General features: G+C 40.8%; 1 protein-coding gene across 2 annotated transcripts in view; it reads right to left on the bottom strand.

Moving 5' to 3' along the window:
* Positions 1 to 25,038, bottom strand: part of JMJD1C (jumonji domain containing 1C) — a 165,936-nt gene that overhangs the window by 64,029 nt on the left and 76,869 nt on the right. The gene's annotated exons all lie outside the window — the stretch shown is intronic.

The raw sequence follows: 25,038 nt of genomic DNA, 5'->3' as shown, positions 1-25,038 counted from the left end.
TTAATGGCACTAGCCAACTAGTTGTTTACAGTTTTACATCAAAACATCAATCCACCTAAGTAACAGTCCAGGGGAAAAAAGTGCACAGTGCACCATCTAATGAGACAATGGTTTCCAAACAGAAATTTAGCGATAACGCCTGTTGTGCATTCCTTGAGTCTAGTTCACATACACAAGTGTGGATATAAAAAAAGAAGAAAAAAAAAAAGGAAAAAACAAATCACAAGGGAGGTTGCAATAGAGGCATTTATTTCCTCCAAACCCTTTAAACATAAACAGCTGTACATTTTTTAACTTCATGGAAAAAATACAAAGCACATAGTTTGCCAAGAAAGTATGAGAATAATGGGAAATCAATGCATGACTACGCCTCTGTTCTCATGTTGAATTATTCTAAATGATGTAAGGTTAAATGTGTATTCAAATGCTATAAAACATTGAGCTACGAAATAATAAAATACTGAAGTACAGTTAAAAATTTAAGTTGAACTGGAAGGCACTCTACCCACCACACACTCCAGCAACTGGATTTCTTCCATGACAGCTGTGATGCCGCACGCACACAAGCAGGGCAGGAACCACACTACCTGCACACCACCTTTGTGTGCCACCCAGCCTACGCTCAAACCACGTAACTGCAACGCTGGATTTTGCTTTGAAGGGATGCTGGCAGAGGTGGTTTACTGCATTGATTTTCCCTTTTAAGTGGTCTTCCTGCCCGACAGCCCAAGGCAGCTGAGCAGCCTTATATGGCTGCAAGGCTGAGAGGATGCAGCGGTGCCCTCAGCAGCCTCCATCTATTCCTGACCACCCAGGCCAGACAGTTGCTCCTCTCATCCCCAGCGTCCCTGTCACAGTCCCTCACCAGACTCGCTTGCCTTCGAGCTTGCTGCCTTCAACTGCCAACAGAGCATGGGGCTCTCCGACCCCTTCTGCTCCCCCAAAACACAACCCCTACCCCAGCCAGGCCACAGCGGGACTGCACTTCCCCAATCTCCAGAGAAAAAAAATTAAAATGAAACATCTCAGTAACGCCACTTTGACCTAATTTCTTTCCAATTCTTTCTTCTCCACCCCCCCTGCACTGTGGTAGGGAGAAATAATTCATCAGCCACTTTCACTGGTACCTAGACATGTCGTGCAGTAGCAGACTAAAATGCATCCTTGCTCCACATTCGGGGCCGCAGTCTGTACTGCCTCTGCCCCTTTGGTGCAAGAAGCATGCCCCTTCTCTGCCACCAAACAGCAACAGGACAGCTTGTCAAGTGAGTGGGCCAGCTTTTCACAGACTTGGTTCTACAGGGGCTTCACCATCTCTAAAAAAAACCAATATAACCTGACCTGTCAGTAATAGCTGACAAGGAAATACCCTGAGCTCAGATTTTGTCAAGTAGTCAAGAAAAAGTATTTTTTCCAAACTTAATTCTGTACTTGTCTGATCTCCAATTTAAGTTTTAAAGCACATTTTAGATTACCTCCAACAAGTACTGAACGTCCCAAAGGCATACTACTGCTACCACCACCAAATTTGTGCCTCTCTCATACGAGGGTTTCAGGGGTTTGTTTTACCATTTCTCTAAAGTAAGAGTCCAAACACTAATAGTTATTTCAGGAAGGGCAAACAAATGAATTACGCCTATTACAGAGTACAACATACTTCATGCTACTATTAAACTAATGGCACTGTGATAGCTGTGTGGTATGTAGTGCAACTGCCAAAGCAGGCAATCCTTAATAACATCCAAGACAGACACTGTTAAAATACAAATCACAAGACTGTCTGGAGGATGGGCAAGTTTGCCCATGTGGACAAAGCTTTATTAATAGACTGCAACTTAGTAACAATGAATATTAATACCCAGTGCAGCACCACCTATTCCATTACCACAGAGGGATTTTGCTAAAGATTCTCAAGTGGCACCAGCTATGGAATATTAACCCCGCAACTCTATTTCTGAGCGTTTCACTTAAAGGCGATCTTGGTGAAAATTCACTAAGCGGGAAAACACCTTTTGAGAGTCTAAAAGTAATAATGAAGTTGCTACTGGTGTAGCGGCTAATGTTAAGTACACTAAAGCAACATACGACATTTACATCATTTACAGCTTACTAAATTTACCGCAATGTATGTGTGGATACTTAACAAAACACAGATCTGCCATGTGAAGGCAACAACACTGATTTTTAAACAAGAATTTTAAAAATTAGTGTCTTCAAGCATCCCAAAGTCTGTGGAAAATATTCCTATCCAAGCTTGGTTATGACATTTGCAAAATACAACACTTTAGAGCAGCTTACTTAATTGTCACATTATTTTAGCACAGTTTCCAACTACTGTTTGCTTCGCCTCACAATTGGGCCTGAACTCTGTTGAACAAGCCATACTATAAGCTTGCAGAACAGAGCTGCCTTTGTTCTTTGGCACTGCCAGTCCCCTATGGAATCAGGCAGCACAGTGAACTGCACTCGGCAAACAATCCCTGACCTTCAATTACTGTCTTGGCTCGTTGCCACAGGATACATGTATTACTGGTAACACAGTGTGCCCTATTTTGCAGATAATCACTAGAACTACAGATAATCATGAAAATCGATGGCAAAACGCAAATGTTCCCTTCCTAAAGCCACAGCTGTAACTTCAAGTATGGCAAAGTGTTCCTCTGGCATTCCACAGCAGCACCCCACAGACACCCTCGGCTCAGGCTCAGGCCATGCACACCAGGATGGCGGTACCGCAGGTTTTGTATTTTTAGAGACCGCATGAAAAATTCCAGGTGGCATATGGCTTCGCCTTCCTCTGCTGGAGGTTTTCAGTTTGCTTTTTGTTTGCTTGGAGGCGGAAGGCACGCCGGGTTGTGCTGGCACGGTTTTGCAAGAGCTGCTCTTTTTTTTTTTTTTTTTTAATTTCCTTTCCCCCCTCCCTTTTAAAACCCCTGGCAGGTTTTCCACTCGAGCGCCCAGACAACAGGCGGCGTTTGCTGAGCGGCCGGTGCCCGAGCGGTGCGGGCAGCGCCGCCCCCCGCCGCCCATTGTGGCCGGGGCGGCAGCAGCTGCAGCGCGGGCAGCCAGCGCCCGGGCCGGGGGGCACTGCGCGCCCCGCGCTGCCAGCAACGCCGCAACGACACGGGGGACCCAAGCACAGGCGGGGGGTGCTGCTGCAGCCTTCCCGAGGGCAGTAACCCCTTCAACTGCAAACCACACCGAGAAACCCGCCGGTGCCGTGCTGCTGGCCAGGGAAAAGCACGTGGAGAATACTGCGAATGAGTTAGTATTTAAACTTTAAAACAAATGAAAATTATTCAAATCGGCCTTCATTTAAATTAGCGCTTCTGTACTTATCTTCTTCCTCTCTGTGCTGCCCTGCATTTGCTTAGCAAGCAGAACGGTTCTATGGCAATACTCTGGCAGAAACCATCCAGCGTAAGGGCAGAGCTACGGTCCGTCTCATGTTAGTGGAGAAATTAACTTTCTGATTATGTATTTGTGCACAGAGTTCAAACGGTGTACTTAAATGCAGAAACCGAAGTCCAAAGGAGGAATAACGTGTGAGAAATAATCATCACTACTGAGGCTGCAGCACAGCAAACAGACTAACTGGCATTTAGGCCCCAGTTCATTTGGCAAATGCTTCATGTAAATTCTCCTTTTTGGTTACGGAGATGGACAGATCTCACCTGGAGACATCCAGACATGCAAAAACTTCACCAGACTATCTTTAATAATTTTCCAAAATTGAGAAGCTGAGGACAATAGCGCACATGGAGGAAACATGAGCAACTACCGTTAATACACTGGTGTTACCAGTGCCAACTGATCTTACAGTGTATTTCACATTAATCAGATTTAAAATATGTTTTCTATCTTCACAATATTTTTCGATCAACTTGCAAAATAACTTTTATCCTTCCCTGGGCAAGCACCATGGAGTTTAATGCTGCATGCATCAACATGACTCTGCAATTTTCCCCATTACTTCACCTCCATCTACTTCATCATACCAGTACTGTAATTGCAGCTCTGGGAATACACTCTGTTAGTAAACTTGCGCTATTTTTGTGGCTGAATTGGTGTCCCTGCTGCAACAGGAGACCAATAATCTTGGTAAAAAAAACACCAGAAGTATGGCATTAAAAAAAAAAAAATTCATCACTGCAGGCAATAGTATTGCATGAGTTTTCTTACTTGCTGCAGTTTGCTGCCAGTGTTTAAATGATCTGCAAACTTCAGAAACTACAGATTTTGACTGTTGGCAAATAATTTCAGATTAAGTTGCCTTCATTTCTCCTGTTACAAAACCCCAATCCTTCATACAAATTCAACTCATTCATTCAGGTCTAAGCTACACAAGTAGCATTTTTCATAATTGCTGCCCCTAGTTTCTTTTCTTCCTAGCCCATTCTACACCCTCCCCTAATTCAGTTTCTGCTAGCAGCCTGTCACTGGCATTTTTCTCTCTACCTAGCCTCTGCAGTATGCCACTTACAGATACAAATCCTTATACTTAGAACCTACAGAACAGCGCTCTAATTCCAGATTTATGTTCAAAGACAAAATACTGAGCAGTCTCTCAGGCATCCCTGTGTGAATGTCTGTCATCTCAAGCCCAGGACTGCTGTAAAAAACGTCTGTTTTCCTATGCCCTTTCCCTTCATTAGCTTAGCAAAAATGCTGTGACCCTGCCACTCACTCAAATTCAGTAACATCAATGTAATCTTTAAGTGTGACCTGGTTTCTCTCACTTCTGGGTCCAGGTTACACTGAACTCCTGCAGATATTTCTTATAAAGCCTGTAACACACATGTTTTACTACCCATCCCCATAGTTCAGAGCACCAGCCTGCAGTCATCCTTCATTTTGATTACTGAAGCCTCCTTTCCTCTGGCCTTAATAAATGCATACATGTTCAGATCCATTCAAAATGCCATCATGAACACCTCCAGCCCATCACACCCACTCTTGCACTCCTTACCCCAGCAGTCCCATCACATCAAACTGCACTTTCAGTAACAGCATCTCCCAAATCCTGCTGTTGCTTATTTACCAATTTCAGGAACGGCTTACTGGCAACACTTGCAAAGCTGAATCACTGACATCTTTCCATTTTCTCCTTTAAACTCTGCTTTGCTGTACTGACCTCTGAAACCTTGACAAGGGCTTGGCCACTGCTTTATAGAAGCCTCATCTTCCCTCATCAGCAATGCCTCCTATTTCCCATCTGCCTGTCTCTGTGTGTCATCTGCCCTTGACTTACTCTCAGATTTTAAGTCCATGGAGAAAGGAAACGCTTTCATTCTGCGTTTGTTCTACAACTCGTTACACAATGAAATCCTCGATTTTCATACGAGTTCCCAAGTGTCATGGTAATGTGCCACAACAGTCATTAACCTTGGGACTCGATTCTGTCTTCCACAAAGCAAGCACAACAGCTTGAAGATCACAATGTTCTTACCCATACTCTTTCTGCAATATTCATCAAACCCTTTTTAACTTGGGTGCCATCCACATTTTTCAGTATTCATGCTTCTCCAGCCTTCTTGCTTCCCTCACCATAATGCCAAACTCCCTCCAACTCATTTCCTGGCTTTATTCTCTCCTTCCAACCCGATCGTCAACATTCACAATGTTATTGCATCCTTTTCTCCCTGAACTTACTGGATGTAACATGCATTTACCCAGCCTCCTTCCAGCCTCACCTCCAGAAAAACAACTTTGAGAACATCAGTTTTGGGCTTCTTACATCCACTGAATTGCTGCTCTTCTGATTCAGCATCCAGCACTGCCTCCCTCTCATACCAACTGAAGTCCATTACAGAACAGGCCTCCACCTTTCACCCTCCTACCACTTCCTGCCCCTCTCGTGCTACATTCCCAATCGCTCTCTGAAGCACCTCTCACTTCCTGAGAGTCACACAGATCCTGAGAGTCACCAGATAAAAACTCTGGTTTTATTCCCCAGAGCTTAAAATACCTGCCTCACCTTTTTTCATCTCACCCCCCTACATCCTTGTCCACTTTGATTTCCAGAGTGCTATTTTCCCCCCAAATTCTGCCATTTTTTCAGTTGTTCTGTCCTACCATTCCCCCTCTATTTATCTTATTCACCAGCTTAAGTCAGCTTCCTGTCTCTTAAATGGGCCGTATTTTATTTTGCATTCTTTAATTTGCTCTATTTGTTCTTCTCCAAAACAACTCGGGTGCATCCTCACCACAGAAAGCTCAGCTTCCCACTGTAGTTTGGGCTTCCCGACTGCTCAGGCTGCTGGCAGGCCCTTTGGTCCAAGGCCACCTCCTGGCAACAAGCCACTGGCTCCATCAGAGGCAAAACGGGGTGCGGTTCTGAGGGAGCCTCACTCCAGGCATCACTTCCTCCATTACGGCAGTGGTGAGAATGCACCCCTGCTGGTATTTTCCATTCTCACATCCTACGACAGTATCCAAGCCACTCTTGTAATACGAAATGCTCCCCATGCGCCTGACGCCACACCCAGGGCATGCAACATATTCTTGACATCATGCTATAAAATGGTCACTTGAGTAGGCTGTAACAACTCAGTTGGAATTGCCTCTTGAGTGGGGGTGAAACTGCCTCTTGAAACACTGCTGGGATCAGCAGAAAAAGATAAGTTAAATAGGAGCTCCTGTCTGGAGCTATCTGGAACAACAGAAGCCTCAAAACCATACAAAAAGGTGAAGTATAAAAACCTTGGAAAAAATATCAAGAAGCGAGAGCAGTATTTTAGAGGAACACATCCTGTAGAAGCTGAAAGATGGCAATACCTGCTTCAGATTATCGTACGAATAAAGTTGTTACACACGAATTTGGATTCCATTTCTGAGAAGCAAAAGACTCATCAAGGCCATTCCTCCAGTCTTTACATTTACTCCCTTTCACTGACAGCAGTGTATTTCCCCGTTTGTCAGGAGGCATAAGAGCTGTAGAATAGGTACATTCAGTTTGCAATATATTCAGAAGTGGGGGGGGTGTGTGTGTTGCTGAATAGTTAAAAGGCTACAACATCTATTCTTTCTTCCTTCCCTACTTCCACAATGTCTCAAAAAAACCAGGAACTCCATTTGCCAGTTTTGCAGGCTTTCTATCTGGCTACCTATGGATTCCCTTAATCGGGAAAGGCCACTCAGGGCAGGAGAGGATTACTCATTTTGGATTCAGTGCCTCTGTGCTCTCTTAGTCCCAGCTTGTTGGGAGTAAGGTTGTACTTTGACATTTCTCAGTGTTTTGCGATACATCCTTTTTATATCCTAAACACATACACTTTAAGCATAAGAGTATCTTATCTTAAAAGTAGCATTTTCATATTTACAAACACTAAGACTTTAATATTAAAGTAACATCGATGCACTGTGTTTTAATTATCTTTGTGAAAAGCTTCATATCACCAAGACAACATGCTAGTATATACTCCTCAAAAATATCAGACTGTTCACCTCACCTTTGTGTGTCATGTAAGCACCGAGAGATACAATCTAGTTTCAGAGTATATACAGAAATACCTTTTAACCTTCTTGAGCAATCTGTTTTCCTGCTATGATTGTTTTATAATCATACTGTGACTTTGTCAGATTTCCTACACAGAGACAGTTGCTAATACACTGGTTCAGTTCCCGACTCTATAGTGAAAAAGGTTTGGGAGAGCTTCTCAAAGACAAAAAACCTTATAGGCATAAACCACTAAGAAGTCGAGGTTAAAAGTTTACACTTGATAATAAAAAGTCTGATGGAACAGACGGGGCTTTAGTCAATATATCCCAGCATCAGGATAATGCTGAAATAATGATGAAACACCATCAGTCTATCTAGTAAACAAATTAAAAAATAACCTAGATATCATAATGGATTCCCTCCCCCCAGTGTTATTTTTAGATTCTCGCATCTGCCCTCCTACACGCTTGTCCAGTAGCAACCTTGATGGACAAATGCTTTTTTTTTTTTCCTTTCAGGAAAACGCAGTACAGATGGTGCTGAAAGTATTTCTCTCTGAGATAACAAGTTTTCTGCTTTTTATAAATTCACTCATCTTCAAACTGTGACAGCTGTGAGTTTGAAGATAAAATCAAAATGATCCAGATCTTGTTCATCTCCTTTCTCTAGGGTCCCTGAAAGGTCACACAAATACATCTCACTTAGAAGTTTCCCACTAAATGTGAAATGCATTTCTTCTCCAAGTTCAAACTTACTGGCATGTTAGAAAGAAGCAATGTACCCTGCTGCTTTTTTTTCAGATTTGTGTCTCAGGTCTGTATTGTGAGTTCAGGATCTTCTAGATCCATTTGTATGGTATATCAGACAGTATTTACCTCAAAGATCTATTTATAGCACTCATTACATTGCCTCATCCCTCCCCTGCTAGCGCACATGACAAGGTTACTAGCCTACATTATCCACTTTCACTTAGTCTCTCAGAGTAAGACTGTACTTCTACACCCTGGTTATCTTAATCATCCTCTCCCTGTATCCTGTTCAGTTTATCTATATTCTCCAGCATAGCTGACCAGAATTACGTACATTAGTTTAAAAGGACTCCCGAGGGCAGCTGCACGGGGATGCTGGCATGCCTCCATTCCAGCAAGACACATCTTGCATGTCCAAGAGTCACCCCTGTGATCACATCCTGACATCACACAGCAGGTTCACAGTCCTCCCCTGACTGCCCAGGAGGGCAAAACCTTCTCTGTGCCACCACGTTGTGTTTTATGCAGTTACATTTTGTTCCATTTCTATGACTTCATTTCTCAAGGACATTCAGTTTCAGTCACATAAAAACCCCTCATCCGCTGCATTAAGGACTCCTCCTGTTCTGTACCATCCACAGATTTAACCAAGTTTAACCAATTAGTCCAAACATTTTTTTTAGTGAAAATGCTAATCAAGTCATTCCCAAACGTGAACAGCTATTAGTAGCCAGACCTGTTTCACCACTGCATTGCTCCACCTATTTCAACACCACGTTGCTAACATCTCGTAAGCCAATTCCTACCTGATTTACTGTTCATGCTACTAATCCCTGTCTTCCTGATTGTTCATCACTTGACATACTGTGGAATGCATTACAAAAGTCTAGAGGAATGATATGAATTACATTTTCTTGCCTCAGAACAAAGCTGACCAACTTTGTTCAGGGGGTCTACGATGTAGCTTTTCAAGGTGCTGATGACTAGAATAACCCATGATTAAAGGGGAAGGGGACGAGGCACACAGCAGATATAACCACTCTATTATTTGTAAACACTTAAAACAAGGCAATGAGTGAAAGCCAACATGAATTTGAAAATAATAGATCATGTCAAAGCAAATTTCCTTTACAGATAGAAGAACAGACGACTTGAGAAGCAGATCTATATCCTGACTTAAGCAAGGTTTCTGATACTGCCTCCTACGATATTCATGTAACACAAGATTAAGCCCAAATGAAACTAACATGGATGCATATCAAGAAAAAAGGAATAAACAAAACACCCTCAAAGCATTCAGAAATAATCACTAGCTCACTGTTAAAATGTATATCTAGAATGCAGTTCCCAAAGTCACCTACACTGGGTCTACTCTTACTCACTGTTACTTTCATTAGTGACCCAGATGATAGAACATAAGACTACATTTATTCAATCAACAAACCACCAGCTTGGTGGGACTACAAATTATATTAGAGGACAAAAAGACAAACTGGACAAGTGGTCTGAGAAAAAAAGATGACATGAAAAACACTGCAGCTAAGCAGAAGTCAACAGCAGAAATACTGAACGGTGAACAACTGGCTAAGGAGAAATTCCACAATAAGAGAAAAAAGTTAGGTTCAATTTGTGAACTGCTATGAATTAACGGTATCATGCTATAAAGATGCAAACACAGTACTGGGATATATGAATGTTAGGCTCTATGAATGCTGAACACAGGTTGCACTCAGTTGGAGTACTATAAAGCGAGCGGAGTTTTGGATATTGTTCAAGACAGGTATGTTCTCAAAAGGGAGCAATAAAATAAGCACAGTTTTTTAAAATGCCATGGATTAATACAGACTGAAGAGCCTGGGAGGGGAAGACAGCTATGAAAACAGGATGCTGCAAGGAATAATTTCTTGATCTCTGCAGCAGACACAACAAATTTCAACGGCCTTAATTTAGATTAGATGATCTCAAGGTCTTTTTCAGTCTTATGATTCTCAAGTATCTGCAGGGACACTTACATCTCCCAAATAAAACAGCATTTAGAAACACATGCCCAAATTAATGCTATATTTAAGTCTGTTTTTATTATGCCATCTGCCCCTCTGCCCAGCTTCTCTGACCAACATCACCTGCTTCGTGGCTTCTCTCAACAGCTATAAACCGTTGGTTATTTGGGGGCTGCAATGCAAAAGGCAGACTCTCAAGACCTTGCTCCCCGGCCCAAAGTTCTGGCACTCTCAAGAGCTGTGAGGTACCAGCTTGCCCCACCTGCACTAATCCCAGCCTGCAGATTCCCACCATGGAGCTGAATGGGAAGACTTACCTGCAGACTTTAGGAGAGGTTCTGACAGATCATGCTGGACCCTGAAAGCCACAGGCTGGCCTTCCTTGTCTAGAAAATTAATGCCTCTGAAAGACAGGTACTGGGTCACTAAAATTCACTCTTTGAAGTAGGTACATTGTATTTTACTTCATTTTCTTTAATCTCCCAAATCCTTGACTATTCTCCTCCCCTCCACCCCACCCCACCTTGCAAAAATGCCTTCCAAAGCTTTATATATTGTGAGGGCAGACTGACAGTCTCTTAATTGCTTGCATAATTCTTCCTTTCCCCCTCTTTATGTTGGCACTGCTTTCTCCAATCATTGGTACCACCCTGAAGGAAAGATTAGCTAAAATAGTTACAATCAGCACTAATTCTTTCCTAATTCTGAGATGGAAATTTCTGAGTATTTTACAACCCTTAAGTTCCTTCTGGTAGTAGTAATTTCCATTCTCTTATTCTCATTGTGCACCTTGCCTTTTCCTCTGTAGTTATCATCATCCTTACTGAAAATTAAGCCAGAAAATATTTAATGTTTTAGTTGTGTATTGTTATTCTTTACCCTTCTTACCATACAAAAGCTTCTTTTTATTTGTTTTCACATCACTGTCAAGATCAAATTCAACTCTTAGAAACAAAGAAATTGGAATGAAGTCTTCCCCCCACCTACTGCTCACAGGATTCCTGCTTTAGTCTTACTACGTATCTTCAGGCTGGCTATTCATCCATTTTGGTCTGCAGAACAGGAGAACTCATCTTTACTTGGGATTCAGGCTCCTAACAAGATTTATGTACCTGTGACTTCAAGAAATTGAGTCCTCAGGCTCTTTACACCTGTGATCAGCTTTGCTTATTTAAATTTGCCACTAAGATTCAAAACCTGAATTTCAAACCAACTTTCCTACCTTTTTTTTTTTTTTCACCTATTTCAAACTGGATTAACTCATGATTACTAGGAGTGGAATTTTAAGTTCAACTTTATTTGATTAACTGTAAACTGCCACTGAATGGGAAGGTCCTGAATGCCTCACCAGCCCCAAGCACTTGCTCTACCTCCTCTGGCAGCCTGACCCACCAGAGCTCACCCCGCCACCCTGACTGACTCACTTTCTCTAGGGGCACCTCGCTGATGGTAACTCACACCTTGGCTGTGTGACTGCAAGGATCAGCTAGACAGGGGCAGAGAGTGAAGCCAGCTCTTTCACCAGCTGTTTAAGCATCAAATGAAACCGAATCCTCTATCCAAAATTATTTTCTAGAATATCCTCATTGCTTTTTAAAATGAAGACCAAAGCAACACCGATTACCTGTTGGTTCAGTGACTAGTTTAAGGAAGAAACTTGCCAGCAATCACATCCAGGAATACCTTGGCCCTATCATTTCTTCTCTAATCTCTACCTGGGAAAGTAAACCACCTCATAAGAAGAAGTATTTATCTAACACTTCAGAGATCCCTATCCCTATTTGAGTCTAACCCCGGGGCTAACAACAGATTCTTTACTCCTCCTGTCATCTTTCTCCAAACTGATCTTGATCCAAACTGATTTTTGTCTGTCCCTTTTACACCAAAGCATTTTTTCTAGTCTACCGTGTAATTAGTACTACACAACTTTTGCTTTTGTTCAGTTATTTCTGAACAGCACAAAGCATTTTAAATACATCTAGTCCAGTTATTAAAAGCATTTTACCACGCTTCTGATACTCATATGTCTTATATCCCAACCTCTATCAGAAGCTCGGATTTCTCCATTTTCTTGTCCAGGCTCTCTAATATGTATACACAACATTTCAGTTGTTTCTTAGTAACCACATCCCATTATCCAGTGAAAACCTTTCCCTAGCTGCAATGCCTGACTGTAATTTTCCTTAATCTTGGAACTCCTTTCCTTCTCAATTAGTACTAGTCTTCTACCCACTGGCACTTCTCCATATGCTAAGACAGAAACAAAGATTTATCCAACAGCTTCCTGCTGAGAGCTAAAACCTGAATGTAAATTGCATCAGTTGGTCAAAGCTTTTCTCCTTACGCTGAAGTTCCCAGCTATACTGCACTAGCCTTCTTCTCCAAAGGCATTTTTTCTAGGTACTTGGAGGCAGAGTAAGTGATCTCAGGGCTCTCTCCTTCAGGGACTATAACTCCACTTAAGATCATCAGACCATCTACTCTATGTCTTCTACAGTATGATGTGCGCATCTGTAATCTACCATGGTAGTAAATTTGCTGTCATTTACCCTATCATGAAGGCTAATGATGGAATCTTTCCTTCCCACTCCCACTCAAATCCCTTCAGGATCTTGCGTAGCTTTCTCATTCTTCCTTATCATCCCATTCAGCAACATCAAAAGTCCCACCAAGAAATCTGCAATTCCTCAGCCACATGAGCCTTCTCTTAATTCTTGGATGGTTTAAGTTCCAGCCTCATTGCCAGTTGCATCTTGAGCCTTCCCCCTTTGCTTTTTCTTTTTTTTTTTTTTCCCCCTCTTCACTTTTGAACTGTATTAATGTTTTCGTACATACTATATTTAGTCACCTTTATTAAATCTACCATTTTTCAGGCTTCCTCCACTGCTCCCTTGATTATTAACTCTCATCTCTTTCAAGACCTTGCCTTCAAAAAGGACACACACTGAACTCCCTTGATACACCAGTTACACAGCAACTACTTATCAGCTGCTTAACTGTTGAAACCTTTTGTCTGAAGGAACTTCAACCCTTCATTTAGTTCAGCTGTGGTTAGTAGCAGGAATCAGTCTCACACTCAAGTTCAAATGCTGTCCATAAATTACATTCAAATCAAACACTAGTCACTGATCCTCAAGAAAACAAGATTTGTTTTCCAGCCCCCCGGGAAAGGGTCCTATGCTGGCTTTGTTGACCTCTACTAAAAGCACAATGCTTTGAAACAAACTGGATGTGTTAAAGATTTCTGCTTTGGCTGTTCCCGTGAAAGCCTACCCAACCTCGGCACAGTTAGAGGCCTTAAAAAAAAAAACAAAAACCCCAAAACAAAAAACCCCACACCAAAAAAAACCCCTGGAGTTCACAGATGTTTAACTGAGAAATACTGGCAAGCAAGGGGCTGTTTCCTTTCCTGGCAATCACTGTTCTTGATTAGCAAGGGCTATGGCCTCAGAGACCAGAACAGAAAGTGTCCCCCACTGCTGGCACCTGGCACTAAAGGAAAAGGAAGATGTAAACTGAGAAAGTGGCACAAGGGGTAGGAAAATAACTACCAGAAGGGTGAGAAAGAGTGAACAGGCACAACAGCTGGCAGTGGATTAACAAGCTTTGTGTACTGTCACCACACAACCACCTTGGAAGCTGGAAACACACCTAGAAACTCCATGCAAGTCTCCTGTTTTCTACCAAGACAACTTACTACTTTTTGTTGTACCTGGGCCACAAACCAACAAGCCAACTAGTGTGAAAAACATAACTTTGCTCTGTAAAATGCTTGAGTACTAAATGATAAAGAGTTAAGCTTCTCTCTACCTCACTACCTTCTCTCTATCACAGAAAACAGGCCCCCTTTGGGGACCCCTGCTTCCACAGACAGACTAGGAGGAGCGGTCCTTTATTTCTAATAAAGTACTACCTGTTCTCAACAGCATAAATCACTAGCGCACTCTCCCCATATGCTGTTCTGTTTCATACCTCCCTCTCTTTGCTGTGTCACTTCTGAGTACTTTTGCCATTTGCAAGATACAGCATGCTTTGTGAGGATGAGAAACATTTGTCATTTTTTCCCTTTCAAACCTCGTAATTTATTAAATTTTTTTAATTCTCCTAATCATGTTCAATTTTTTCTAACAGTATTTCAACTGACTTAAACTATTATTTTTTCGCCCAACATGTCAGGTGTAACTGATACAAAATTATCAATAAATCGGATAACAGCATCAAACCTAAGACTATTCCAAAGTTGGGGGGGGTGGGGGGGGGTGTTTTAACCCCTATTTAAGATGTCCTCAAGCTGTGCTTATTGAAGCTAGAAAGCAAGCAATGGATGGAAGCTTCAAAATGAAGCCTCTCTTTGGTCTTTATATTCTCATATCTGTAAAATTATTTTAAGAACTTTACTGCCTTCCCCACCCCCAAAGTAACAAGAAAAAGCTTTACATTAGCTAGGTATTGAGGGAACAAAAGAGTAACCCTCACTGAGAGGTGTTTTTTTTTCTCCGAAAGAATGCTTTTTCAGACCAAGACCCACAAATGGAGCTAGACAACAGGGCAAGCACTGAATCTCTAGGACACTTTCCCGCTCCCTCCGCCTGTATTTCACAGTGCTGTAACATTGTACATTGAATTACTTCAGGAGAACCTATAAAATGAATGACCTATTTCTCTGTGAATCACATAGCCATTTGGCCTATAAAAAGCAAAACCCATAACCTTCCCTTCCCCCCACCTGTTCCGGTACAAAAAAAAGAAGCGGGGTTGTTTTCCAATTAATATAAAAGATAATAATTTATTCAGAAAGAAGCATAGCTACTTCTAGAACTACCTCTCCTTATGAAAAAAATCACCCTGGCATACCTGCATAGACACATTTCTTTTCTCTTTCCCAGCCATTATTCAGTCTCTAAAAGTTTCTCTGTAACTGAGCTATACCTGACTTTCTCCATAAATCTGCTAACCCTAAAGATATCCACGGGTTTGAGTTTGTATCAGCAGAAGTAAATACACTTTTTATTAAGTGGCTATTATAGTGGTTTTAATGATAAAAGAAAATACATACCCAGTTTAGGGAAACGGAACAGATACTCTAGCTATGAAAGATCTCTCAAACTCAAGTATGTTTACAAGAATTGTTCATTTCTCCCTATTGGCAACTTTTTCTCTGCCTTCAAGATAAAAGATGACTTAAGTAACATATCAATGGACTTCAGAAATAAATACCTCATCGTTGTAAAGAAAAAGAAATGGACCACTAGTTGTCACAGCAGAACCTAAATTAGGTTTCTATATTTAGAAATATTACCTTTCTTTTGAGGATAGTAGCATGCTTCAGTTGAAGGGCAAAAGAACTCATATGAAGTTGTTACAGAAGCTCCTGAACACAAATATGGGTGGCAAAAGAGACTGAAGTGAAACAAATTTGTAAATAATGATGATGAGTATTGAATATAATTATAGCATCCAAATTAAAACTGGTCTTGTAGAAGATGGGAGGCATATGAAGTTGGAAAGTAAGGTTTAACTAGTTAAGTTATATGTTTTTAAGGAAATTAAAAGGACAAAGCTATTCATTTCATTATCAGCCTTTAATTCATAACCTTTCAAACAGAAATTAATTAAAACATTATAATGACACCAGCTATTTGTTACAGTAGTAGTGTTGTAGTTATTAAGGTCTAAAGATAAAGATTGGCACTTCTACTTCAGAACTGAAGAAGAATTTGCATTATTAAAGCTTAGCAGTTTAATTCATTCTGTATCTGTCAATCCAATAAAATGTATTAGCTCTTCTACAAGTTTTGCTCCACCTATTATTTCACAAAAATACCAAGGATTTTTCTTCCATTACGTATTTTCCCCACAAACTCTGTTAACTTCAGTTACGCCTTCACTTTTGGTCACTGACACAGGCTTCAGAAAGCTGATCCTCTGTGAGTGACGCATAGTATTTTAACATAGAACCTATGAGTGAAAATTACTACTTCATTTTTGCCTTTCATTCCATCTCATTTTATTTGCCACTGAAATGTTCCCAGTCTGCATTTATCAAAAATAATCAAGGTGACCCTAACACATTTATTTAGTATCTAAACCATCCAGCAACTCCAGATGTTTCATGCCAAATACATACAATTTAGTTTCATTTCCATTATAATCAGACACCAGATCCTCCAAGACAAATAGAAAAAAACAAGCAACCCGCTGAACAAAGCTAAGGTACTCAGAAAAGCTGCGCTGTGCAAAGTGTGATGGACTTTATATTAGAAACTACTTTGATTCATACATACGCAGTAGGAGGGGAAAAAAGGTTTAGTATAAAATATATTGAATTAGCCTCACAACTAGAACATAACAATTCATTCAGCTAGGAAAATGTAAATCCCAACAGTATGCAACACACATGTCCATCTTAACATTCAGCCATATACCCAACCCATGAAGAGGAACTGACCTGTTACTTCAGTGTTTAAATGTTTAGCACAGCAGTGGCAAGTTACTGAAATACTTGTCCACCGCCTTGCTAAACCATCCTGCCAACTCCAGTTTCAGTATACATTCTTTCAGGCATGATTACTTTAGAGAAAAAGTGAAACCCATCCTTTTTGTTCTCCAGTCTGGTAATACCCTTGCAGCTCTATTTCTCACTTGTGAAAACTCAGACCTTTTGAAAAAGTGCTTTGTGCTTTCTCCATGATGCACAGACATCCCACTGAACTCTAAATTATAATAGTATTAATAATATAAAATGCATACTTTTTTGGAGTTGGCATTCTGCTGCATGATCTAGCTTTTCCAAACAGAGAACTCTAACACTGGGCTAAAAATTACACTTTAAGGATGAAAGTAGCTTGATGGGGATAGGAAAGAAAAAAAAATAAATATGTATTTTCATGCAGACTTTGCTGGGGAGGTATCGTGTCACAGAAGGTAGACCATAACCTGACTTTTAGCAGGAGTACACAGCAGGAAGCAAAGGCATAACCGCTTTTCCACGTACTGCCTTGTTGCAGTGTGGCTGGAAAGCAGAAGCCAGCCAGACCACAGTAACGGTGGTGCACTGGCACCCCTCCCACAACTGCTCCTTACTAGAGCATGCAGGGGATACTCCCAGGCCACATTCAGTGCAGCTGTGAAAGTGCAACAAATTTTTTTTTTCTCCTCCCCCCCCCCCCCCCCAGTATTTGTGAAACAAAAACTCTCATTCAAGAGGAGGACAATCAACACAAAAGGTTGATGTCTATGAATGCTTCCTAAGCGATGCAGCTCAGACAAATATACTTTAATATATTTTGCCTGTCATTTTAGGAATTAAAAAGCATTGGCAAGAATTGCATTTCAGCTTGCTAAAAGGCAATTTCAATATAGCAATTATTAGGAGCACTCAAACCAGATTCTGCATTATGTGCAAAACAGCCATTTAAGCATTTACTCCAGAGCTTCCCTCCATGTCCCTGGGGTAGTCTGGGGTGAGGGGTATTCCTGAATGTTTACACAGTCTGGATTCCTTCAGGTTAGCGAAAGACATCTGCTAACATATTAAACAATTTCCGTCTGAAAATCAGTACTGTTTCTTGACAACTTTTCTGTCTCTAACGTTTACTGAATTGCTTGCTAGTTTTTCTGCCTGTTGCACAAGCAGGCAGTGGAATACAGGAATGACAAGATTTCAAAAGGAAGCCCACTTTAAAGATCCTCTCCCAACTGCTTCAGAGCAGTTTCCATTACTCCTCACTCTGAACCAGAACCTGAACCTCTCTCCTACCTCCCACGTCGGCAGCAAAACTGCACTCCACTGGGGAAAGGGACCGCTTGACCAAACAACCTCCCTGTGAAGGTTTACTTCTCTATGTTTTAGGAACAATTTATTTCACCAAAAAGTACATTTCTGTGGCTACCTCAACCAGGTAACAATGGCTGATGGTCTAATCCAGTTTGGTTTACTAATTTAAATGAACTCAGCTGGAAACAAAAGCTTTTTCTACCTCTACCATATTATTACAGCTGACTGAGGGGAAAAAAATCCTTGCATTAGAACAATGAGTATTATTCTCCACAGCACAAAGTACTAAAATTTAGAGGGTGTCAACCATCAGCTTGGAAGTCTGTACAGTATTCCGTGAACTGCAGCACTTAATCCAGAGAAAACAGATTTTCATACCAAGTTTTGCAAAAGGATTTCCCAGGGATAGTGTGTTTTGATAACAGTTACTACATTGGGACAGCTGAAATTACTATAGTTTTTCCCACACTAAAAGCAGAGACTAGATGACCATCAATTTCAGAAGCATTCATGTTTCTTAATTAAGAAAGCTTAAATTCTCATGCTTGCAAAGAAGAGAGGTGAAATGGGACCAATCAAAACTTACTAAACAAAGCATTGGGCTTATTTTTAAAAATTATATTATCCCGTAATATGTTTTCTTCTAGGTACCACCAAGTTCTAGTAAAGCGGTTAAAGTAAGAAAAAAATTATACAGAAGATCCCTGTACTTGTTAAAATAAAAGGCCTACTTTGTTATAGTGTCAATTTAGCTAGTTAAAACTCATGTATGTGAATTAGTGACTTTTTCTTTTCCAGAATAGATTAAGAAAAAGAACATAAGTTACACTGAAGAGCATTAAGTATGACTAGATGCTTCTCAGAGAAGCACGCCTGGAAAAAGATCTGTTCTCATACTAAGAACTGAACTAACTCAGGTCTGGGAAGAAGTAACCATGTATTGTATAAATAAGCTTACCATGTAAATATATTGGCATCATAAGCAATTAGAAAGAAACTAACGCCTCCCTCAGATGATCTTCCTTAACTGTATCTACTTTCATATTCTTAACAGCAGTGATTTAAAACAACAGTGGTACATTAGCAAGAGTCTGTCCATGAAACTCATCTATTTACCTCAAATGCTCATAATGTAAAGGTAGAAGAAGCATCTGACTGATGTAACCAATATATCTACCTTTCCTTAGATAAGCCAGACTGAAGTATGCCTGCTACTTTGGTGCTGGAGCGTAGTCACGAACAAAACTCCATGCTCAGCCCTGCAGCAGCACTGGGAATGCAAACTGCATGCCTGTGAGAGATCCACACCAGGCATGCTCTCAAGGAGCTCCCACCATGCCCTCCCACCTGGGAGATGAGACAACAGCAGTCCAGAGAAAATGCACAAGTGTGCATTATAAGGGCATCACACCCTGCTCATCTGCCGCGCTGCTCCACATCACTTGCTCCAGTAGGCACAGCCTGTGTGTCACAGCCAGGCTCGAGTGCTGTCCCTGATCACCACAGGGTCACAAGCTGCTCTACGTTCCTAACACTGCCTTAGTAAGTGCTCCTCCTCTAGAGAAGCAGAGACAGCATCACAGGGCCCTTACGTTAAACATATCAACAGCTCTCCTCTGTGAGCAGCAAAAATTCACATCTGTTTTACTAGCAGACTTTTTGACATGAGGAAATCTTAACCTTAACCTAAAGACCACGAAGTCCTGGGCTAGGTTGGTAAGCAACTGCACACTTTTTCCTACACGAAGTCCTCTGTTGGACCGATGCTGGCAAGGCTCCCTGGGAAGTCATGTGTTTTGGCATTTACTCCTTTATTGCAGTATATGGTTCCTCTTATAACTTCCTGATCTACTATTACTGCTTCTCCGAAGCAGCAAGCAGATGCCTACGCTTGCTACATTCACACCATGTTTCAGGACTTCATTTCCAAACATGAGGGTTTTTTCTCAGAATTATAGAAGAAAAAAATAAAGATTCAGTCTTCCTCACAACTGCAGGTGTGAGGTAGCAGACCAAAGCACTACCTGCACCACCCCTTCACAGTTCTGTAAGTTCAGAGAAACCTCTTCCAGCCCCACAAAGATAATCACGCCAGCTGAGAAACCTTAAACATGAGAAATGCTCTCACTGGCAAAAGCAAGCCAGGGTGGGGCTAAAAAAAAGCAGCTTTTAATCACAGGTCTCAACATGCAGAGTTGCTATCAAAACATCCACACTACTATCAGAAAATACAAAGGATGCCAGGTGGATGTTTACTTACTGTACATGTGAAATTTTAAGTGCCTGGTACAGTTTATCTAGTGCTAATTATCTCAGTGCACATGCTGCAGTAGCGTGCAGATCCTTACATGAATTGCACAGCCCAGCTTCTGGCACAGGAGACAGCTTGGGGCTCACCTGAAGAGCTTTACCTAAACATCTCTGGATTTGCACCTTGTACCCACCCAAAATGATGAAAATTTGTTTCCCTCCACCATAACACACATAAAACCCTAACCAGTGGGAACACGGTATGTTTGCACGTTTAAATGTAGAGGCGGGGCGCAGGTGCTGTGTAGTACTCCTGTTGTGTTCCCTTCAATGCAGGTGCTCGAATTTGTGTAGGGATTTTTGAAGTATGGAAGTGTAACTGAGGATTGCCTGTGTCATATCTCAGTTTATATCTCATAGCTAAGACTTCAAAATCTTGACCTACAACATAAAAGCTTAATCCATAGTTCTGTAATTTGAGAACATTCAGGTGGGTAGATAAAGGTTGAAGACGACTGCCAACAAGTGCACATGGGAAGATCATATGTTGTCCAAAAGTGGAATCATCCACCTGGTGTGCGTGAGCCAATTAACACACAGAGTTAAGGTTATTTCTTTATCACAGATTTGCACAAAGCTGGGGGCTAGGTGGTATTCCACAAAGCAACCCCCAAGACTCAGAAGAATATTTATACAGTCTAATTATAGAAGTATATTTTCCAAACTCTACCTAAAAGATACTATTGGTAATTAGTTATGAATGGTTGTTCTATAAATATTTCTCTTCAATTTAAAGTTACAGTGTATTTTTGATTTACTGCATGTCTGGCAGGCGGGGAGGACACACAAGTCTTTTAGTCCTGAATTCTCCTCTGCCACCTTTACCTTTCCCCTAGTTTGTTTCATTCTGCTGACTTCTTGCCTTTGTTGCAATTATCTGGCTGTTGTCACCTCCTGGGGTAAGATGTTCCCCTTACGAGGCTTGTAGTTCTCCTTGAAGGGCACAGTCATTAATACAAAACTAACAGATACATGACTAACCTAACTTCACTAGAAGAGAATCATTTAATGTTGACATCAATAAGATAACAGGGATTGAATGCATAGCTAGACATCAGTAGACCTTTGAACAGGTCCTTGAAACAGCTTACAAAAGATCTTACTCAGGGAACTTTGTGGCAGTATCATGTTATTGTGCTACCCTGAATTTTGATTTTTTTGTACAAGTAAAAATTGCTTCCTTGTATCAATTCTCTCAGCAACTGAGATTACAAGCCCTCTTTTCCTAAGGCTTTGCTGCAGCTAATGCAGTAATCGGGTTAGCTGATACCTTCTTAATCTGGCTTCCCCACTAATTCTTCCACTTTTTCTGATGGTTGCAAAGCAGCTGAGTGCACATGTCTATTTTGTGGGACTGATGGCAGGAAGCTGTCTTCAAGTAGCTCCATTTTTCTCTTCAAGGTGCAGTGGCATTGGACAATTTTACATTCAAACTGAAGACTTTCTTAAGAAGTGCCCAGGACTGATGAGGCTCTGTGTGTAAAAGGCAGTCAGGGAGCTGATGGAACACTGGTTTTATCTCTGTGCCTGACAGACATGTAAGTAGTAGCCCTCAACGCTGGCTGAGATATGACAACTTTGAAGCTAAACTTCAGTAACAGCTTTACTGTTTGGGTTTGTTTATCTTGCATAGGCTACTTCAGGCTAAAAAAGTTAAGTTACCTTGCATTTCCAAAGCCCAAAATAAGCCATATCCAAACATAGGGATTACATGGATTTCCTGCCACAACCATGAAAATCACAAACTGAAAACTACAGATTATTTTGTCTTGCTGTATGGGTTTGTTGGTTTTTTTTCTGGTAAAGTACACTTCTAACCAGTCACAGAAGACTTGGATGAAACTTCTATTTGTCAGAAAGCCACTCTCAGATACATGTCAGGCTTTGAAGTCTTAGGTAAGAAATACTTTAGGCTGACAAATACCCATGGCCATGCATGGCAGCTAATATTATGGAACTCAAAGTTGGAATGGTGACGAGTGCACTGAAGAGAGTGATGAGAGTTTACAACCCAGGTGGCTGCTAACCAACTTCTGATGATAGTAAGGGCAAGGAAAGAAAAATGGGAAGGCCCAGAAGTTTGACATTACAGCTCCATTTCTTTGTGCTGTTAATGTTGTCTATCCTGTCTTCATTGAGGAGGATGAAAACACTACAGAGTTGTTCACTTTAATGCAGGGGCACAAGAGGGCATGAAGAGAAACTTTCAAGAGGGCAGAAAGAGACATGAAAAAGGCATGTCAAAATGGAACAGCACAATTCCCTCCCTGACCACATATATAGCTCCCGAAACCACATCAAAGGATGTTACAAGAAGAAAAAAAAAATCAGAAACCTAGAAGGGAAAGAAGAAATATTTCCTGAAGAAGCTAGCTGACAAGATTTTTTTTAAGCAGTGTATAATAGCAGCAGGAACTGCTAACTACTGTTATTCCCATCTCTTCCTTCACAAGAGTACAAGCAGTGATACTAGGTCAGACAAGATCACTACCTGGTTGCTGCAGTTCCCACACACACACACTTTGCCCTCCTGGAAAACAAAAAAGGGCACACAGAATGATCTAGCAGCTACTGAAAAACAGCAGTTTACAGACCAGCTTCCTGAGCCAGAGTCCACATCCTATTTGGTGGTCCTCTCCTCGAGTCAGCATAACTGCCTGCCACATCCACGTACATTTTTTATCACCGCAGTACAGCATTCGGCAGCAAGGGCAATGTAGCAATAACTTCAGTATTCCCTTTATGGATAAAGTACTTCCTTTTGCTTGTTATGAACCTGCTGTTCCAATGCTTCACTGGGCATCCATTGGTACTTCAAGACAATAATTTTCAGTGTGCTACCTCAACGGCATTCATTGCCTCACAAATGTCTGTGCCCCCCACCATCAGCCCTCTTCCGGGCATGAGAACAGAAGCCCGTGTTTAAGACTCCTGAGGAGAAGTTACTACCTATTCAATATATTCTTTTGACCCTCTTTACTTTTACAGTTCTACTGCACAATCTTTGAGGCAACCAGACTGCATTCGCTATGCCAGGTAGACATGCACTGTTAGTTTCTACAGTGACATAGTTTTGGGGTTTGCTTTGTCCTTACACTTGCTCTTCTATTGCTTGCTGCTGTCCAGCTGATCAGTAGAGCTAAAACCAAGACTGAAACAGCAAGCCATAGTTAAGGTCAATTAAGGACATATGACCACTACTTGCTCTTCAGGATGATGCTAAAATCCTTGGTAAACAAGTCTGTATTTAGACTTACTTACTTTAGAGGGCTAGTGGTATTCCAGCACCAAAATACTTGGTTTTTTTGTTTTGTTTTTTTTTTAAAAAGCCATCAATGTATTTCTGAATCCAAGAGCTTCACAGAGAGGTTTGCATCAAAATGAAGAGTTTGACAAAGGAAGTTCTTCATTTTAAGGAATTCCAGGTTCATAGAAATTTGAAGTTAGAGATAATGTTATTTTAGATTAACAGCTGATCTACCAAAACATTGTGTTTCCATTAGCACTTAACAACCATCAACACTTGTATGAAATCATTGTGTACCTCATTCGGGAGGTGGTTACAAGCCGAAATAACAAAACATTTTAAGTTGACAGCTTGCATTTGTAAAGATCTGTATTATCTGAAAAAGAAGGCTGCAGTAACGGTTTTAATACTCTTCTTACTGTCAGTAGTTAAAAAGATTGCTTAGACGAATACTTTTAATGCACGTTATGCATTTTTAAAAACCTGAAATAATATTTGCCATACAAAAGCTCTATTTAAATTTACTGTAAAAACTTGATAGACTTACTGACAAAATACTAGAAGAAAACACTAGCAAGACAAAGCTCATGATGGAGAGAGTATCAAAAGATACAAATATAAAAAGACAGTAGACCAACTGATGACTTCCGTATCTTCAGATCATCAGAAATCCATACCTCTAACCAAACAAAAAGCCATACTTTTCCCAGCTTCATTGTTTTATTTCACAAAGTCTTTGTGTGTTAATAAATCTCACCTTGGTGGCCTGCACAAACACCAAAACAGCATTTTGAATCATCACCTTGGGTGAACTTCATATGAAAATACTTCCTGAGGCTGTTCAAAAGGATGTTTGCCAACAAAGCAGCTTGTAAAAACACAGACTGAGCAGGAGAAAGATACACTGACATTATTTTCAAGATCATACAGAAGACCCCTACATATACACTTCAGTCAAGGAAGAGAAAAATTTGCTTTATGTTTCCTGAGCATGTAAAGAAAGCATTTATAAGATTCTAGACTGTAAGAGTACATTCTTAATGGCACCAACATCCCATCAAGCATATATCAACAAATCCCTTCTGGACAGAGAGACATAGGCATTGTAGTTTATTCTCCAACAATGGCTTTTAGTATAAACGTTTTTTACTTTCAGAGTTTAAAAGCATGCTTGAATTTTGTGCTATACTGGCATAAAACAGTCAATTGACCTGACTTCAATTTCATCTGAACACACAGCATTATTGATATGAATTTTTATAAAGGAGGAAAACAGAGTATAGCTGTCTTCGTAATTACTGCTTTTTAACTAGAAAACTATTTTGGGCATCAGAAACTAGAGCAGAAATCATATTTGAGGAATACTAGGAATAAGCCTTATATAACTCTTGACCTAAAGTAAACATTAAAAAAAGTGATGCTTATATTAAAAAGATACCCAATCATTTGTTTTTCTAGCATCAGTGATGGAACAGGAGAACTCAATTCCTGATTAATATTTAATATACCATGTA

The sequence above is a fragment of the Falco cherrug genome, chromosome 9, assembly GCF_023634085.1.
Source record: "Falco cherrug isolate bFalChe1 chromosome 9, bFalChe1.pri, whole genome shotgun sequence".
Lineage (NCBI taxonomy): Eukaryota > Metazoa > Chordata > Aves > Falconiformes > Falconidae > Falco > Falco cherrug.
The sequence above is the reverse complement of the archived record's forward strand: the minus strand, read 5'-3'. Positions and strand labels throughout refer to the sequence as shown.